The sequence below is a fragment of the Etheostoma spectabile genome, chromosome 6, assembly GCF_008692095.1.
Source record: "Etheostoma spectabile isolate EspeVRDwgs_2016 chromosome 6, UIUC_Espe_1.0, whole genome shotgun sequence".
NCBI classification, from domain to species: Eukaryota; Metazoa; Chordata; class Actinopteri; order Perciformes; family Percidae; genus Etheostoma; species Etheostoma spectabile.
In genome coordinates, this window is record NC_045738.1 from 23,519,489 (window position 1) to 23,538,517 (window position 19,029).

General features: G+C 42.1%; 1 protein-coding gene and 1 long non-coding RNA gene across 5 annotated transcripts in view; one reads left to right on the forward strand and one right to left on the reverse strand.

Annotated features, from left to right (window-relative positions):
- Positions 1-19,029, forward strand: part of LOC116690692 (furin-like protease kpc-1) — a 298,529-nt gene that overhangs the window by 114,840 nt on the left and 164,660 nt on the right. The gene's annotated exons all lie outside the window — the stretch shown is intronic.
- Positions 8,623-19,029, reverse strand: part of LOC116690704 (uncharacterized) — a 17,608-nt gene continuing 7,201 nt past the window's right edge. Inside the window, exon 3 of the long non-coding RNA XR_004332335.1 lies at positions 8,623-8,633. This is a non-coding gene — a long non-coding RNA (uncharacterized LOC116690704). The remainder of the gene's footprint in view (positions 8,634-19,029) is intronic.

Sequence of the window (19,029 nt, forward strand, 5' to 3'; positions counted from 1 at the left end):
GTTGACGCTTTTTATCAATGTTTTTGACTTTTTCTTACGTTTTGGGCCCTTTTTTTTTTAACACTTTTTACTTTTTTTCCAATGTTGATGTGTCATGCGTCCAGTGTTTTTAGGCCTGAATGGAGGTACAGGTGTTTCACGCGATTGCATATCTGTATTGGATGAAAAAAAGCATACTGCCTGACCAGCTGTTGCAAAAGAAATGCTGATTTGCTTTAACTCTCGAGTTGTCTTCCCGTCAAAATTGAAAATCAACACTTTAGTTGACGTTTTTTATCTATGTTTTCAACTTTTCCATACGTTTTTGTCCCTTTCTTTTGATGGTTTCAACACTACGTAGCACTAACTTATTAACTTTAGTTTTACAGTTATTTTTGGAATTTATGCTCAACAAACCCTATTTATAAGAAATTATACCTAATGTTTGAGTTAGAAAAGCAGAAATTAGGAATTATTGAGACTAAAATGAAAGGAATGGATGTTGATGGATAATCACAGACTGGAATATGTCAACTTTTACTCAATGCTATTTCAAAAACACTTCAAATTTGTTTTTGATGCTATATAATTGCATAAGACGCCCCAAAATTAATGAAAGTAGAGATTTGTACTTGCCAAAGAACGTTGTGTGGAATCAATCATGTTATTTTGAGAAATTAAAAAGAACATTGATATAGAAAAATGGGTCAATTTGACCCGAGGACAACATGAGGGTTAAGAAGTCCCCCATTGGCCAGGAGTCATTGCTGATGTTGATATCTCAAACATCTCTCTCAGATAAGGCCGAGGATGATGGGAATGTCTTGCTGCTTGTCTGCCGAATCTCTCTGATCTCTGTTTTCTTCATTTTCAATCATGTTGCCGTCCATGCTATGTGCTAACGTTAGCGCCATCAAGCCGCAATGGTTTGCCGCCAAATCTGTCGAGTCATCTTGTAATGGTGTGTAACGTACAGTAGGCTACTGTATATTCCCATCCAATTAGACTGAATTCAGTATTGATGACGCAAGCAATTATAACGGTAACTCCAGTGAAATGATTGTAATCTTGCTAGTGAGGACTAGATTAGGACTGTATTAAAGCTGATTCTGGTTTCCAACGTGGCCCCAGGTGTGTCTGTTCAAACACAGACGGAGACAACTTCTTTCGGTTGATGCTTCATTACAATCGAGCAACACTACTAACATGGGTGTGGCTCTGCTATGGCTGTGTGTGTGTGTGTGTGTGTGTGTGTGCTGTGTGTGTGTGTGTGTGTGTGTGTGTGTGTGGTGTGTGTGTGTGTGTGTGTGTGTGTGTGTGTGTGTGTGGTGTGTGTGTGTGTGTGTGTGTGTGTGTGTGTGTGTGTGTGGGGGGGGTTCTGCTTTTGGAAAATAAAAATAACATTGTAAAGGCACCATTCACATGCATAGGAAAATATATATACCGTATGTGCACGGTGGCAGCACAGTGACTCAGTTAGCACTTAGCACTATATATATTATACACTCACCGGCCACTTTATTAGGTACCCTGTCCAACTGTCGTAACACTTAATTTCTAAGCAGCCAATCACATGGCGGCAACTCAGTGCATTTAGGCATGTAGACATGGTCAAGAGAATCTCCTGCAGTTCAAAACCGAGCATCGTATGGGGAAGAAAGGTGATTTGAGTGACTTTGAACGTGGCATGATGTTGGTGCAGAAGGGTGGTCTGAGTATTCAGAAACTGTAATCTACTGGGATTTTCACGCACAACCATCTCTAGGGTTTACAGAGAATGGTCCGAAAAAGAAAAAACATCCAGTGAGCGGCCGTTCTGTGGACGGAAATGCCTTGTGATGCCAGAGGTCAGAGGAGAATGGCCAGACTGGTTTGAGCTGATAGAAGGGCAACAGTGACTCAAATAACCCCCGTTACAACACAAGGTGGGCAGAAGAGCATCTCTGAACGCACAGTACGTCGAACTTTGAGGCGATGGGCTACAGCAGCAGAAGACCACATCGGGTGCCACTCCTTTCAGCTAAGAACAGGAAACTGAGACTACAATTTGCACAAGCTCATCGAAATTGGACAATAGAAGATTGGAAAACGTTGCCTGGTCTGATGAGTCTCGATTTCTGCTGCGACAGTCGGATGGTAGGGTCAGAATTTGGCGTCTACAACATGAAAGCATGGATCCATCCTGCCTGTATCAAGGTTCAGGCTGTGGTGGTGGTGTCATGGTGTGGGGAATATTTTCTTGGCACTCTTTGGGCCCTTGGTACCAATTGAGCATGTTGCAACGCCACAGCCTAACTGAGTATTGTTGCTGACCATGTCCATCTTTATGACCATAATGTACCCAACTTCTGATGGCTACTTTCAGCAGGATAATGCGCCATGTCAAAAGCTGGAATCATCACAGACTGGTTCTTGAACATGACAATGTGTTCGCTGTACTCAAATGGCCTCCACAGTCACCAGATCTCAATTCAATAGAGCATCTTTGGGATGTGGTGGAACGGGAGATTCGCATCATGGATGTGCAGCCGACAAATCTGCGAACTGTGTGATGCCATCATGTCAATATGGACCAAACTCCCTGAGGAATGCTTCCAGCACCTTGTGAATCTATGCCACGAAGAATTGAGGCAGTTCTGAAGGCAAAAGGGGGTCCAACCCGTTACTAGCATGGGGTACCTAATAAAGTGGCCGGGAGTGTATTAATATATATATATATATATATATATATAAAACACACTAACAAAGAGATATAGTCATATATTTTGAATAGAGTATAAAAAATCTATGATTGTTTGGTTGCTAACGTTAGCTCAAAACACCATTCCACTGACAGCCTTTGTTGTGTTTCATGCTAACTTGTAGCCAACAGTGAACCAACTTCGTTACGTGGGTCCATTTTTACTGTATTGACATTACAGAAGTCTCTCGGTAGCATCTCATACGCTACTTATCGCAAAGTGCTCGACTCACAGCTGCACTCGACTTACATCGGGAGGTGACACATTCTATAAAGCTACTTATAAAGCTGAGATGGCTCATTCATTTATGGCTCATTCATTTCTGCAGCAAAAGAAACAAAATGCATGCATTAATTCCATCTGATATTAGTGTTTTTATGACATTGGGCTAAGATTGACTAAATGTTCCTTTTGGGAGAGAACATGTGTTTGTGTTTTGGAAGAATGATCTGATTTTGAGACCAGTTTGCAGTGTTTTAGTAGACATGGTGTATTGCGTTAGTGTATTTATTTATTTTGGAAATTAATGTTGGAGTTTAGTGTACAATGATTTGGAGCATAAAGTTAACCCTTTTACCAGTTGTGTGTTGGTGCGTTAAGAGTTTAGGAAAATTGTATTCTAAGTATTGAAAAAATGGTCATAGCACTCGTAAAAAAAAACCTGTAGGTGTGTGAAATGTAGTTTTAAATGCTACTGGCTTCAACTAAATAAGACGTCTGGGTGTGTGTGTGTGTGTGTGTGTGTAAGACTGTGTGTCTGATTGGGCCTGCGTAGGTGTGAAACCATTGTGCATTTTCGCTTTCTTACAATATGTTTTTCTCAGAATTATCTCTTTTTCTTATCCCACATCCCAACCTCCCACACACACACACACACACACACACACACACACACACACACACACACACACACACACACAGCACAACCATCTCTGTTGACAGGGTAAATTGTATGAAAAGCTTTTAAGGCAATTAGTGGATTGAGCTGGAGCCTTTCTTCCCCTCCGCACTGTTCATTAGCAGCTCCTCCAGTCTCTGATATTACCATCACTCCAAGCTGGCATCAACACCACTCACTTCTTGTGTGTGTGTGTGTGTTTGTGTGTGTGTACGCGTGTGCAGATGTGAGTCGGTCTGTCTGTCTCCTCGCTGAAGCCCAATTTCAAAGCGCACAATTGTCAGAAAATAGATCTTCGCCACCCTGTCGTTCTGACTATTTTAATCCATTTCAATAAAAGCTCAACAGAGGGAAAAAAAACACCCCAAAAAAACCTGTATCATGGCCATAATTGCATTTCTTGCTTGATTTATTAGCCATTTACTTTTCCCTGAATAACGATCACATGTCAGCCTCTGTCTTCATTTCGCTTTTCCCATTAGAAAGGAACTGAGATTGGCTTTAAATGCTACTGAACGGCAGGGCGTCGTGCTCGTGGTGTCGTCACACCTCGTTGATATGTGTTCTGTAAACTGTAAAGGAGTCAGTCTTGGCGCGTGACAACTCTTGACTCGACGATTTTCACTCATATTTGAATCCAAAAAGCAGATTGTAGCTTTTAACCCTTGTGTTGTCTTCCCGTCAAAATTGAAAATCGCCAGGCTTTGTATGATTGTTTTCAATTTTTCTTCTGTTTTTGTCTCTTTTTTTCAACAGTTTTGATGTTTTTTGTCACTTTTTTTTAATACATTACACCAACTTATTAACTTCTACTTTTTTACAATTATTTGGAAGTTATTGGAATTTATGGTCAATAAACCTCATTTATAGGAAATTACACCTAATGTTTGAGTGAGGAAAAGCAGAAATTAGGAATTATTGAGACTAAAATTAAAGGAATGGATGTTGATGGATAATTACAGACTGGAATATGTCAACTTTTACTCAATACTATTTTAAAACCACTTCCATTTGTTTTCAAATGCTATAAAATTGAATAAGACGCCCCAAAATTAATGAAAGTAGAGATGTGTACTTGGCAAACAGCGTTGTGTGGAATCAATCATGTTATTTTGGGGAATTAAAAAGAACATTGATGTAGGACAACGGGTCAATTTGACCCGAGGACGACATAAGGGTTAAGACATTATTTAGTTTGCTCGCTGTTACTTTTTGGTGCTTATTTCTGTGCGTCTGCATTTGTGTGTTCATATCTGCGCTGCATACGTATGTCACGCTCTTCTTCCTCTTCATAACATGCCACTTGTAAAAGAGAACATGGTTAGCTCATCCTGGATATAAACTCCTCAAAAACACAATCTTCTACTTCTTTGTCAGCCACATTTATTCGGTATTCAAGGTGCCTAGAAGTTAAAGGATAAACCTTGTGATATTTTATATTTTTAAATATGACTAGTACAGTGCCTGTTTGCTTGACCAGTGGTATTACTGCTTATAGAATTCTTCAAAACCAAATTATACCCCAAAATGACTTAATATGCAACTCCACTGTATAACCTACTACTGACTTACAGTGTACTTCTACATAAGAGGAAGACATTGTGCTAGTACCTTTACCTGACAGAGGATATATAGACAAAATATCACAATTAAAATTAAAATTAGACAGTTATGAGAGCTAATCGGCACATATCTCCGTTAATCAACAACCAGAACCGGACTCTGTGTGTGTGTGTGTGTGTGTGTGTGTTATTAAAATAAATATACAGTGGCTTGAGAAAGTTTACACCCCCGTGCTAAAGTTGATTAAAAAGAGGAATAAAAAAAAAACATCTTTTGGAAATAGATCTTAATGCCTCAATTAAAAATATTTAGGAAAATCCAGCCTTTTAAGGACACCAATTTTCTTTGTGAATAAATAATATATTGTAAATAAATAAATAAATGTTCTTCCTTAAAATACAGGGGGCATAAGTATACACCCCCCTATGTTAAATTCCCATAGAGTCAGGCAGATTTTTATTATTAAAGGCCAGTTGTTTCATGGATCAGGATACTATGCATCCTGATAAAGTTCCCTTGGCCTTTGGAATTATAATAGCCCCCCCCCCATATCATCACAATTCCTGGGGGTGCACATCAGTGAAGACCTCTCCTGGACCACCAGCACTGCGTCACTGGCGAAGAAAGCTCAGCGCCGCCTGTACTTCCTGCGGAAACTCAGGCGAGTAGGGGCTCCACCAGCCATCAGGACCACGTTCTACCGAGGCCCCATTGAGAGCGTCCTCTCCAGCTGTGTTGCTGTGTGGGGCGGAAGCTGCACTGAGTGCAACAGGAAAGCCCTGCAGCGCATAGTGAACACAGCTGGAAGGATTATTGGTGCTTCACTCCCCCTCCCTGAAGGACATTTACACCTCCCACCTCGCCCGCAAGGCCACCACAATTGTGAGTGATGCCAGTCACCCCGCTCACCATTTGTTGGATCAACTGCCCTCTGGGAAGAGGTCCAGAAGCCTGCGCTCCCGCACCACCAGACCCACCAACAGCTTCATACACCAGGCTGTTAGGATGCTGAACTCTCTCCAGCCCCCCTCCACCCTCAGTTACATAACATCCTGGACTTTTGGACCCACAATGGCTGACTTGCACTACTCCACTTGCACTACTCCACTTGTATACTTGCACACTTTGCAACTTGTTGTCCTGTTGACCTGAAAACACTTCTGAACACACTTCTGCTGCTCTTACATAACTTGCACCATTATGCCACTTGCGGAACTACCTCAGCCATTTATTGGCCTGACTTTTGCACTATTACATTGACTGTCTACTGTATGCACAATTGCACATTCTCAATTCAAATTTTGCTACTCTTATTTTCTTCATTGTATGTGCCTTCTTATTTTTATTTTTATTTTTACTTTTTATATTGTTTACTTGAATGTTATGTTCGTCTGTGGACCTAATTGGTAAAATATGTCTTGTCTACACCGTGGGATAGAGGGCAACGTAATTTCGATCTCTTTGTATGTCTTGACATGTAAAGAAATTGACAATAAAGCAGACTTTGATTTTGACTTTTGACATACCCTTCACCATACCTAGAGATTGGCATGTTTTTTTTTTCAGTTAGCTTAATAGCTGGTTTGATTTGCATTGAGAGATGATCTTATGGAAAGTTCTCCATGCCAAACTCTAGCTATGGTGAGGGGTATGACCATTTATTAATTTACAATACATTGTTTATTCACAAAGACAATTGGTGTCCTTAAAAGGTTGTTTTTTTCTAAATTTTTTGAATTAAGGCATTAAGATCAATTTCCAAAAGATGTTTTTTTATGCCTCTTTTTAATGATCTTTAGCATGAGTGTGTAAACCTTCTCAAGACACTGTAGATATTTGCATATTTGAAATTGCCCTGAGCATGAAGTGCAAAGCTGTGAGACAGCTTTAAAAAGCAGAGAAAACAATAAAAGAGTCAGCGATACATAGGGCAGGATATGAAAAAGCCTCTTCTTAACAGAATTCTTCCCCAAACGACAACTCCCTGCATGCATGCAACACATTTTGAGCACACAGCTTAAGAACTGAGTGCTGTGCTTATTAAGTGATATTGTGAAGACCCATGAGTTTCCTTTTTTTATTGTACTGCATCTGTAATATGTGTGTCCCTGTACCATTTTTCTTCATGTGGACATAATAAATGGTGTGCGTATGGGTGTGTAGAGAGAGAAGGGGGCGAAAAACATTTTAGTGTTTTCTTTTTTGTCGAAGATATTGCATGTTGATATCACCACAGTCAGCATTTAATGACGGGGGTGTTGTCTCGTATTATTGATAACGAGGCAGAGGTGTTCATTTACATCATTCACACAGGTTTAACGTTAAAATATGGATTTGATTTGAGGGGGTAATGGTATTTGTGTTATAAGTTAGGAGTAGTCCTAGCTCCGAGATAGTTTCACAGGTCTCCAACCCCCCCCCCCCCCCCCCCCCCGCCTCTGTCCAGAGGGTGTCAACAGTCTGCTGCGTGCTGCCCCAGCTGCTCATTGTTTGGCCTTTTTAGTTTAGTTTGATTTTTAAGATCCAATATCCAAATTGTTCCAAAATCCAAAGTTCATTGGGTACCCAGGAAACCAAGTGGGAAGTAGATTGGATGACACACACACACCACACACCACACACACACCACACACACACACACACACACACACACACACACACACACAACCACACCCACAAAAGGCGTTTATCAATTCAGACATTCAGATAGATTTCTGTTATATTCAGTGGCAATATATTTATTTAATTTAATTTTAGTTAGACTCAGTTTGTATGTTAAAAAGGACTTTGCCGTGATATACAACACAGTCCACCTGCACCACAAACAAGCTTGGGAACAACTCAGGTCCAATGTGTCATCTGTCCTGTGAGATAAAAAAAAGACAATTGTATCAATGTTATCAGAAGCAAAGCTACAATAAAAAGGGCCTTTGGGCTCTTTTTGTTTAGCTGTTCTTTCTTAAATTCATTTTCAACAAGCATATGTGAAGAAATTGAGACACCTCGAGGTCTTGTAATCTCCAAATTTTACAAATAACAACCATCTCCTAATCCAAAGGTTGCAATGCCCCTTTCCTCAACAGATGATTGAACAGTGTCGGCAGTTTGGACTAAATACTGTACATTTTGGTCATTTGCGACCACAATCGCATAATAAAAAGAAGTGTTTTTGCTTGAATATTCATGGCTGTCTTAGAATTTGAGCTCATTTATATCTGTGTATTTGTCTGCTGTTTCCTCATCTGTATTTAGCTGTGTGTGTGCGTGTGCGTGTGTGTGTGCGTGTGCATTAGAGAGCGAGTTAATTATGTGGAACACTAGAGCGTCGCTAGCTTTGAAGAGGCGAGAACCAAGAGCCGTGCATTATTGATGAGTGACACACATTGCCGACGTGGTCCCGAACACTAACGCGCATTCGTCTCTACGTGCACGCACACAACCTCAAATGTGCCCTGGCGCGCACGCAAGCACACACACACACATACACACACAAACATATAAATACTGTATATATTTGGAAGTGATCCTTCCTCCAGCCCCAGAGTATTTAACAGCGGTTGCTGACATACTTACAGTACCTTCTATACGTTGGGTTACCAGCATCTCTCTCTCTCTCTCTCTCTCTCTCTCTCTCTCTCTCTCTCTCTCTCTCTGGTCCATGTGGGACAGTCATTGGCCCTGTACGCTACATTATTTAGCAGACAGCGTATTTGATCCCATAGCTAGAGCTGATCTCAATCCATCATTAATGCTGAATTTGGCTGGAACCAGAGCATGTTTTTATCACTTTATTACTCACACACACGCAAACACACACTCACACACACATGCCTGTACACACACTGTGTACACACACAGATTATATCCTCATTATGATCTTCTATGTAAGTATGTAATGAATTAAAACATGTTTCTATGGTATTTAATGGCAACAACACAGATTTTCTTCTCCAGCCAATCTTCACATATTCATACCAGTGCTTCAGTTGCATTGCTCGCATTGTGTCATTTTTTTCTGTTTCGCCCTGCAGATTGAAGAGCTTAAACTCTTTCTTCAAATTTTACAGACTTGGACGGAATACAAAAATAAGAGAGTGAGAAAACATCAAGACATTTTGACACCCAATATTTAGAATAGGCCTGTTATAGTTGAGGTATAGTTGACTTATTGGGACTTTAGGTTATTCACCGTTACCCCCAGAGTTAGACAAGTCCATACACACCCTTCTCATCTCCCTGCATGCTGTAGCTCTGTGTGACGCCCCCAGCATTAGCTTAGCCTAGCACAGACCCTGCAGGTAACTGGTTCTAGCTACTGGTCCCAATAAGTGACAAAATAATGCCAGCATGTTCCTATTTACAGAGAATATACTTTCCAGTTAGTATGTGGTTACAAGATGGCTGCCTCTCATGTGACCTTGTTATTTGTACAACATAGGAACATGTTGGTGTTACTTTGTCAGATACACCGATGTGATTGGTGCAGTTTGCCTCTGGCCCCGCCTATATCAGATACTCCGATGTGATTGGTGCAGCTCGCCTCTGGCCCCTCCTTTATCACACACACCGATGTGATTGGTGCAGCTCGCCTCTGGCCCCTCCTTTATCACACACACCGATGTGATTGGTGCAGCTCGCCTCTGGCCCCTCCTATATCAGATACTCCGATGTGATTGGTGCAGTTTGCCTCTGGCCCCGCCTATATCAGATACTCCGATGTGATTGGTGCAGCTCGCCTCTGGCCCCTCCTTTATCACACACACCGATGTGATTGGTGCAGCTCGCCTCTGGCCCCTCCTATATCAGATACTCCGATGTGATTGGTGCAGCTCGCCTCTGGCCCCTCCTATATCACATACACCGATGTGATTGGTGCAGCTCGCCTCTGGCCCCTCCTATATCAGATACTCCGATGTGATTGGTGCAGCTCGCCTCTGGCCCCGCCTATATCAGATACTCCAATGTGATTGGTGCAGCTCGCCTCTGGCCCCGCCTATTTCAGATACTCCGATGTGATTGGTGCAGCTCGGCTCTGGCCCCTCCTATATCACATACACCGATGTGAACAAAACTCTTAATGGCATAGCGCTGCACCGTAGTCGCCAAATTCATCCAAAGCTGAACCAGAATCTGAAAAGTGAACTGATGTAAACTAAATGTTCTTACAATGTTTGACATTAGCAGTGCAAACAACATTTTAAGCTCAGTAACTGCAATATTTTACATGCGTAGTTAACTTCTCTCCAATTTTTTTTGTTTTGTTTTTGGGACATTTTAGGTCTTTATTGACATGACAGGACAATCCTTTATATATGAGCGCCCGCTTTACCAACTGTGCTATCCGGGCACAGTCCTCCACACAGCTTTTTTTTTTTACTTTTTAAAGTTTTGTACAGACGATTTAACTAGGGGTGTTTCGGCATTGGAAGTGCTCCATCTAGCAGTCACCTAATGTTTTTTTTTATTTTTTTTTATTGAACATGAACATTACTCTAACTTCTGCACGCCTGAAAGAATTCCTGCTACTTTGCAACTCTATTGAGTAGGAGTCCTGTTTTTCCTAATAGGATCCCTAAAAAGGACCTAGGTCCTTATTGGCAGTAAAATGAGCGCCGAGGCAGTCACTCTCGTCATATTTGGTTGGAGCTGCTCACTCACTCACTGCAGACTGGCAACACATAGTTTTTTATGGAGGCATATTATTGTTTTATTGGGGTCAAGTGTCAAGCGCCTGTACTCTAGGCTCTGGCTGCAAATCGATACTGTATAGAACAGCCCATGGCGCACAAATATTGATTAATGAATATGCGTAAATCGCATGTCACATCTCTCTCTCACACACACACACACACACACACACATGCATGAACGTAAAACCACACATGTATGTATCCTCATGCAGACTAACAAGGCTACACATGTACTGTATGAACACACTCATTCCCACATGCTGAGACTGACGCTCCCTCCAGAAAAAATCGTGATCATGTGATCCCATATTTACGCGGGGGCTGCGTTTTTTCAAATACGCTCTATAAATTGCGATTTCCACGCAAAATGACGCGGCCCTCGCGGGATTTCATAATCGCCGCGTTTTGCGTGCAAAAAAAGTCACAAAGTTAAAAAAAATGTTGCGTTTACTTCACACGAGAGCAGCCAATTCCCCCTGTTGCCATGGGAACGTTATGAAGTGACGTACCGTAATTACGCGACAAGACAAGTCTCTTTTTCATCAAACCAAGTTCCCGCAATTTCATCACATAAAACTGCATAAATATCCATATTCCATTGCATTTTTTAAGAAAAAAAGCCGCATTTTTCCTGAAGGACGGAAATACACACGCTACTGCTAGTATGTAGCGGTCTGTTCACGGCAATACGTGTTTGTGTGTCCTTACCTTTGTGGTTATGGACCATTTCATAATTCATGCTCAGACAGTTAGAGACTCAAGAGGTCACACTGGTGCTATTGACCGTTTTTCGAGAGTCTTCTTCACTGCCAACCTTTTGTCTTTTTATGAAATTTAAACCAAAAAATACTCATCCCTGACCTCTAAATGCCTCCTAAAACACTTTGACACGACTCAAGTTTTTTTTTTATTAATGAATGAGCTTATTTCTCTGACAAATCAGCAGCTAATAAGCCCATCCCTCTGTTGTGTAACGCCCTGATGGAACGTCCATGCAAAACACCAAACAGAAGATGATTTAAAGGTGCTCCGTGCCCCATCTTTAAACATCATTATGCCATTAATAGTGCTACCCCGGTGCAATTACTGTAAACAAATGAGGCCATGGACTAGATGATTGGTAGTCCGTATCTCACTTCATCTTTCAGGGAAACGCATAACAGTTGCTCATGTTAACATTTATTTCTCCCACAGGGAAGAAAATTCTGACACCAGCTTTTCAATGTGATGCACCAGTGTTATTGTCAGCGTAATATTTCTCATAATTGAAATATAAGTAGATGTAGGGGAAAGTGCATTCATATCCATCCGAAACACAGCATTATAATAATCAACAGAAATAGACGTTTCAAGGGTGAGTAAAAACTGTTTTGCATTATTTAGATAGTATTTGTGTCCGAATTTTAAAAAAAAGTGGCAACAATCAGATGAATGGCACTTTGTGACGGGCTTGTTTGGGGGAATGCACACACATCTGTAATTAATGTGGTAACGATTTATGGATGTTGAAATAAGAGACATAGTTTCACGTCATGAGGGGCCAGAGGCAAAACCACTTGATGTTAACCCTTGTGTTGAGCTCCGGGTCCCCGGTGACTCACTATGTGATGCCATTTCACGTGAAATGGCGGGGGCCTCGCCCTTCGGGGTCCCAAAACCCATCCTGCACTCGAACGCGTCACAAAAAACCAAACAAGTCCCCGTGACGCGAAGGACAACGCAGATCCATTTCTGACATACAGGTAGCAGCAGGAGACAAAGAAAACTCCCAAGGCTGATATGATCCTTTAATCCTTTTCCCTGAGCTGGAGCCTTTGCCCCATAGCAAGGACAGAATCCCTCTCTGCTTTCCACTTTCTATCAACATGACGACATAACGTGTGTGTGTGTGTGTGTGTGTGTGTGTGTGTGTGTGTGTGTGTGTGTGTGTGTGTTACACAACTATACAGCTCCTCTTTACTTATTGAAAAAGGAGACTGACTACTGAGGGTCCTGTGGTGCGTCTGAAGTGTTCAAAGCTGCTGACCTCCCCACATCCAGAGCTGCTCGTCGGATGGGACTCCATTGGATTCTCTCTAACTCTTTCTCTCTCTCTCTCTCTCTCTCTCTCCGTCTCAATCTTTCTCTCTCCCCTTTTGTTTCAAAACGAGCATTGTGGAGGGTATTTAATGCCCCTCGCGCTCTGTCTTTGTCTTTTGCTCTTTTTGTCGCCTGCCTATCTCTCACTCTCCCTCCTGCTGTCACCCGTCTCACTAAACCAGGGTGACATGACCAGTCCTGGGTTGCCATGGTGACCGTCCCACTGGTATGGCGGCAGTGGCGATGGCAGCGTTCAACGGGTCTGCGCGTGTGCTCGCAAGTGTGTATTTTTGTGTTCGTGGGGGTGTGAATTCAGTCGCCAACTGGCGATGATGATGTGTTTGTGGTTGTGTGCTTAGGTGTGTGTGTGTGTGTGTGTGTGTATGTGTGTATGTGCATTAGTGTGTGTGTGTGTGTGTGTGCGTGTGTGTGTGTGTGTGCGAGTTGCGGCCTCCTGCAGATGTTCTCTGGCCTCGGCGCCTCCTGCCAGCTGCTCCGCCCGCAGAAGAACACACACACACACTCCTTTTAATTAAGAGCCTTGTGCCATGGTGGGCGACTCAATGGGGGCACGATGGCACTCAAACCACACACACACATACACACACACACACACACAGACAGACAGACACTCTCACACGTTCACACCAGAGCACCAACACAGTGTGTCAGTTAGCTGTTTTATTGTGTGTGTGTGTGTGTGTGTTTGGGTGTGTGTGAGGAGATGATCCACCGGTGTTGCCCTTGAAGCCCTGTGGTGGTGATCGTGGCATTGCCGGTAGGTAAACAAGCAGCTAATCAGGCCTATGTATCTAATCCCCCCCCCCCCCCCAGACAACACAGGCTACTAACATGCTCTCTCTTCAGCGGGTGTTGAGTGGAAGAGGAAGGAGTTGGGACAGTTGGAAGAGGAGGAAGAGCAGAGGAAGCAGACAGGATTTAGTCAAAGATGAGGGGAAAGACCCAGGGGCGGATTTAGTCATTTTGAGGCCTAAGGCAAACAAAGGCATGGGGCCCTCCACAACCCTTGTTCTCCCCCTTTTCAGTCCTCATTTATTATTATTAAGACATACTTGTAACTTTTCTCCAGTCTTCACTAGAGCAACCTGGGCTGACACTGCCGGTGGGTAGCTCCTCTTCATCAGCGCTAGCATCGCTAGCGCAAGCACCGGCTTCTTGCTGCTCTTTAGTAACGGTAATGTTCGTGTTGTCAGTAGCCGTCGTGAAAAAGGTTGTTGCCTTTGGAAGTTTTGCTAAAAACTTTCCGCTTTCTTCCCGCTTCTTCCGTTTTTCAGAACCACTTTTCGCTTTCTTTATCAACCGTCTGTAGCCTCCAGCCTACAGCATGCTGAGCCGTTTGCTTACAAACACACGCAGTTGCGCAGTAGGATGATGGAATAGTCCAATGTAGTGGGGACTCGGGGGAGTTTCATGAATTAAACAATCGGATAGCACTTTAGCGTATCAATGTTTAGAGATATAATTAATTGGTGAAAAGTAAGACAACAAATCGTAACCATAAGTTTATTTCAATTCAATTTTATTTATAGTATCAATTCATAACAAGAGTTATCTCAAGACACTTTACAGATAGAGTAAGTCTAGACCACACTCCAGAATTTACAAGGACCCAACAGTTCTAGTAGTCTCCTCCAGAGCAAGCAACAGTGCAACAGTGGCGAGGAAAAACTTCCTTTTAGGCCGAAACCTCGGTCAGACCCAGGCTCTTGGTAGGCGGTGTCGGACGGGCAAGTTTATGAGTTTTACGGGGCCCAAGGCAATTGCCGACCTTTGCCTAATGGTAAGTCCGCCTCTGGAAAGACCGAGGAGGAAGTGGGAATCAGAAGGTTGATCAGGAGACAGGACTTCATATAGTGTACCTGGTTACTGTCCAAGTCTCTTTTGCAAAATTAGGGTCTTCCGACATTGGCATTGCGTGTGAAAAAATGCCCCTTCCTCATTCTTTTCATGCCAACTCAGAAGTACGGTGGCCGACAGGGGCAAACGCCCTGCAAATTAAGAAAACACATGCAAAAGATCCAGCTGTTCCACTTAGCGCTCCCTCTAGGCCTGGAGAACTTCCGTTGTGTAATCTGGATGCAGCTTTCTGCTTTTTTTGCATCGCTTCTGTATTTGCAGCATTTGTATATTTGGTTGTGTTGTGTGTACTTGCAGCGCGTTTGTGTATTTGGTCATGTTGTGTGTATTTGCAGCGTGTTTTCTAAGTGCTGCACAGATGTTTTGTCCAATTAATGAAGTAGTTTTCTTAATTTGCTTGTGTTTTGTCCATTTGCATGTGTTTTCTTAAATTGCAGGGCGTTTGCCCCTTGTCGGCCACCGTACAGAAGCCTCTTTAAAAACCATTCTACGGTGTGTGATGTCATTCGGCGACGTAGTGGGTTAGCCAATCAGATGCACGTACATTCCTGGTAGATCACTCTGTAAATGGAGCACGCGAATTCTGCTAGCATCTCAATTAAAGGAAAGCAATTGTCACTGGAATAGCTTTCCAGAGTTGTAAAATCCAGTCTCTAGTGTTAAATATTTGTTAATTGCTTAGCAGTGTTTCTAACCGGTACCTGAAACAACACCCCCCCCCCCCCCCCCCCCCCCCCCCCCCCCTCCCAGATAGATAGGTTTCATCCTAAAAGGAAGTTTTTCCTCAACACTGTCATATTAAACTGGGAATTACTGGAATTGTTGGGTCTCGGTCAATTATAGAGTGTGGTGTACTCTATCTGTAAAGTGTCTTGAGATATCTCTTGTTGGGATTTGATACAAATCTGATTGGATGGATGGATGGAGAGATAGATTTATTACTTTCTGTAGATAGATTTGTCTTTTTATTCCTGCTGTAATTCCACTCCACTTATGCCACCACACAGACGCTACCCAGATATATATTTAAAATAGTACACATTTACAGTATATTAAAATGTAATAACATGATACGTGTATAACACACATGTTGGAAGCCTTTCTATTTGTCCCTGTGGATGTTTCTAAATCTATTCATTTGCCTCTGACCATGAAAAATCACTTTGATGATTCATATTTTTGCATCCGCTTTGTGCAGCATTTCCAAAGGTTGTGCGATATTTGTAATATTAAGTTTACATCTAAAATCAAAAAAAGTGAGAGATAATGTAGCCAAGGGGTTAAAGTGGAATCTTAAATGTTCACTACTAGTGTTCCCGCAGTATGTTCTTCCATATTCTGCCCTCAATCGCTTTTCTTTAATGTTTGATTTACTGTCACTTAGTCCTGCTGCTCTTCATGCTCCTTATTATCTCTTTCTTACTCTTGTTTTTCCCTCTGTTCTCTAGCCCTATAAAATCTCTGCTCTCCATTATTGCCTCTACTTTTCTCTCTCTCCTCTATCTCTCTCTCTCTCTCCTCCTCCTCTGTCATCTCATCTCTCCTTCTCCCCAACACACCCAGACACGGCAGAACACCACGGATAGTTAATAATTCCCTAATTTCCACTCTTCGCGGTCTGTAGAAGGTGTCGCAGATAACCTGATTTATCAGACGGCTATTATAATGTGAATCAGGGGTATTAAAGCAATGGACATTAACTTGCACATTGTTTAAACAACGCCACGAGACTAATGGATTTCAAAAGGAATTTGTCAACACCGTTCTCCGTGATCATAATTAGTCAAATGAGAGCAAAGCAGTGGAGGAGACCAGTCGGGAAGTAGTTTAGTTGGAAGAAAAGGAGGTCATTAACACAGACACTGCAGCGGGGAGCTATGAACGGAATAGATGGAGAACCGTACACGGTTGTGCGACTGTGATGTGTGTGTCGAGTAATGTTGATGGAGACGGATGGGATTACTAGTGGATATGTCAACTACTGAGAGAAAATCGCCTCCTTTTTCCCCCAAGGGTACTTCATTTTATGAAAAACTAACAACTTATTAGACACATTGAATAACGGCAACTGTATATCACTGGAGGGTTGGCCTTACGTTCTGGGACTGACATCCAGTATTGTTGCCTGTACTTTGATTTTTCAGATTTTCAGCATCACAATGAATGATCTGCTACAAGCAGGAGCAGGAGAGAGGATAATAGTTTTCACAGGAAGTCAGCACATTTATCTGTGTCACAAAAATAACACAGAAAGGAAATGGTCCATAGATTAGGGGTAAATTACAAGACATCCATTAGTTTGGTAAATGTTCAGTCAGCAGGGAATTCTAAAAAAATAATGCTGGTGATATTCTTTATTTTCCTTACTGTCAACATATCGAATGAAAATAATGAAGCCAACAATTAATTGATACTACTGTGTAGCCAAAACCTGATTCGTTTTATTTGAGCCAAACTGTTGCACTGGGCGGCACGTTTCTTCATTACAATAAACACAATGGAGATTCTTTTTGATGCATCGTTCTGGTAATGTAATTGCTCAATTTTGCACCAAACAAGTATTAATACGCAGCTGAAAATAGTCCCCAACACATGCACCATTTAATCTGGTTTGAGTGAGGTTTGCTTAAACTGCAGTGCCCAAAGATTACAAAGCATTTAAAGACAAAATAATAATAATAATAAGGAAACTTACGCACAGTCATTGCCAGTGTTGGCCAAGTTACTTTTAAAAAGTAACTACTTGCAGTTACTTCTTCCAGAATGTAATTAAATTAGATACTCCGTTACAAATTCTAAAAGTAACTTGTTACTTCAGACAGTAACTAATGCGTTACTTTCAAGTACATTTTTAAATGCTCAAATGTGACCCCACCTCCACCCCTCTTTAACGGAAGATAAAATACACGTGCATGCTCAATTATTTATGAAAAATCTGAATATTATAATGGCATGGACACGTAATACAACACATTATTAACAGAAACTTTACACACATCTAAACTCTTTTAATGTTGCTGTGGGACAAAGTGAGACTAACCTCCAATCAGATGCCATGTATGTAGATGTTATGTCTAGTGGATCGATACAAATAACAACATAGATATTTTGGGAACTTATATTCAATAGGCCACAACTGGGCAAAATTAAATAATGCTTATGAAGCACTGTATCAAAAATAATAACAAATATATACACTCTTTGTAGTGCAAATAACGTAAGTGGCCTGATGGTTACACTTTTGCGCTGTTGGGTGTTTGTGTGTGTGTGTGTGTGTGTGTGTGTGTGTGTGTGTGTGTGGGGGGGGGGGGGTGGGGGGGGGGGGGGGGGGGGTTGATAGAGCGAGGGATAAGTGAAAGAGTGACAGTGATTAGCTCCAGAGCGAGTAGCCACTCTAGTAAGTCAAGTCAGTAACAAATTGAATGCATCATAAGATCAAATCAATGGCCAATGAATATAGGCATTAATATACATTCACAAGTGACTTTGACACTTCTGGGGCACCTGGGTAGCTCAGCTGGTTGACCTGCGCCCCATGGACAGAGCGGCCGCTGGTTTTATTCTGATCTGCAGCCCTTTGCTGCACATCATTCCCCCCCCCCTCTCTCCCCTTTCAAGACTTCAGCTATCCTATCAAATAAAGGCCTAAATAAATGCCCAAAAATAATATTTCTGGAAAAATAGACCCGGTGCTTAAAGGACAATTCCGGCACAAAATAAACCTAGGCGTTAATAACACATGTGCACCAAGTCGATTGCTCTCTTGGATCTGTTTTCATGCTAATCAAATGGGTCTCTAGCTTGACACAAGCTCCCGCAAACCGGTGGTTAGCTGCTAACGTTAGCTTTCAGGGCATTGGGTAATTCGCTATTTTATACCACTGACAAGGGTCAAAATAGCACCACACTTCAACGGGAGCCTAATGAGGTCTCTACATAAGTGTACAGACGGTTTACTAAAAAGATTATAAAGACAGTAGCCTTCATGGTTACATGCGGGCGCCATCTTGGAAACCAATCATGACAAACGGCGTGCAACCAGTAACGTTACTCAAACACAGCGTTTGTGGTTCGACTGGTCATGCCGGTTTTCCAAGATGGCGCCTGCACGCATGTCGAGTGCAGATTTGAGTCGTTCATTCTCGGATGTAAACGGTTTACGGCATACCTGTCGTACTGAAATTTGTGAAATCCATGAAAT